The sequence below is a fragment of the Aedes albopictus genome, chromosome 2, assembly GCF_035046485.1.
Source record: "Aedes albopictus strain Foshan chromosome 2, AalbF5, whole genome shotgun sequence".
Classification (NCBI taxonomy): domain Eukaryota; kingdom Metazoa; phylum Arthropoda; class Insecta; order Diptera; family Culicidae; genus Aedes; species Aedes albopictus.
The window spans coordinates 191319128-191321134 of NC_085137.1; positions in this window are offsets into that span (position 1 = coordinate 191319128).

Here is a 2007-nt window from a genome sequence, read left to right on the forward strand (position 1 = left end):
AGAATTATCTTTAGAAATCCCTTCAAAACTTCTGGAGATACCTTTAGAAAATCCCCGAAAAAATTTGTTTTTTCTGGAGGAAATCCTAGATAAAAGTTGCTGAAGAAATTTCTGTTGCTATCTCATGAGCAATTTCTAGATGTATGCTCAGGATAATACATACGAGAATAGTTGAAAAAATACTTTCAGTTACCTCATTTTTTTCTCTAGAAAAGTCATTAGATACTTATGTAGGAACTTTGCAAGTATTTCCTAGAAAAAAAAATGTTTGAGAAACCTGTGAAGATATTGCTGGAATAAAACCCTTAGAGGAAATTCTGAAGGAGTCTCAATAAAATGTCAAATCGCAGACAAAGGTACTGGTGGATTTTTTTGAGAATTCCTAAAAAAATCTGATTGATCCCTGGAGAAATGTTTTGGATAATTCTTGAAAAAACCTCTGAAGGTTTTTTTTATTCAATTTCTGAAGGGATTTGTTAACAAAAAAATCTCTTAACTACTACCTGGAGAAGATTCTGAAGGAAATTCGGCAAAAACAATAAAAATTCTGAAGAAATTCTTTAGAGAACCACTGCAGACATTAAAAATATAATTTTGAAATAATACCTGGAAAAACTGGAGAATTTTATGCAGGCTTCATAGAAAAATCTCTTGAAAAAATTAATGGAAAATGCTAAGGAAAAGATTCTGGAGTAATTTCTGCAGCAAATTATGAGGGAATCTTTGAAAGAAAAATCCCGAACGAATCCCTGAACTGCCGTAATTCTGCAAACTGACGTTTTGGCCCATTTTTTAGTTATTATGCATAAAACTCTCGGTTATCCTCAAAGTTTCTTTCCATAGATGATAGATTACGACTAGATCTTGCATTGTAATACAGCGGGCTTACCACACCCAGCCAGCAATTTGGTTGCTATATCGAAATTGCAACTGAAATAGTCACACATATATAGCACCAAAGAAATCGTATTCAATGCACGAAACAGGCATATACATACTAAAGTGGAGGCCATATCGAAACATATATACGATTACTGCGATTCAATCCAACATAATTTACGATTTCTCGAAAAATTTCTATGATTCCGCCGATTTTATCCGTCTAAATATACGATTATGCATGATCTTATTACGATTGAGAGTACCAATATACGACTCAAGTTTTTCAAATTAAAAAAACCAATTGGCGTTCAGTGGAAATCGAACATAGGTCCTTGATTGAGAACTGCGCGTTATCTCTATTGGCTATACTGCCAAGTTGAAAATAGAGAGTTCAAAGCGAATGGCATGAAACGAATAAAAATTAGCATGGTACGGTGCGAGACTTGTGGTGGGAGCGTTGTTGTTGTGCATTGAGTGGCACCAAAAGTGGTACCGTGCAAGAGGCCCGGAATTCACATCGTTGTTGGAATCTATACATCACTTATTGTGAGTCATCTGCTAGTATGAAAACCTATATATTTGGTTGAAATTATTGCCTCCATGGTTGGAATGTGTCAACAACAACAAAAATACAAATTTGTGATGAAAACCATTTTTTCTTTTCCTCCATCATACAAATATGTAAACAAAACCATTTACGATTTCCGTGATTAAGATTCGACTATTAAAAGTGCGGAAACAATCATATGCGACTGTAAAAATGAATGTACGATTTCTACGATTTCATTCACTTGGTATACGACGCAAGTGTGACGCAAACGATCAATATACAACATTGTTATAGTTGTAAACGATTTCACCGATTTTCATCATACCTTTAGGTAGCAAGCTTGACTTAGCAGATTCATATAAGATGTGAAGCGACGATTTCCACGATTCAAAGAAATTATATATACGATGTTAGCTAACTTGCAGCTTGACACTAAGAATGTTAGTTTTTTTCACGATTCTATCCGATTCTGTGCAATCCTACCGATAGTATCTCGCACCTTTTATGATCAGAGACGACTATATGAAACAAAATCGCAATTGAAATTTAATTTGGCATGAAATGCGATTTTACGC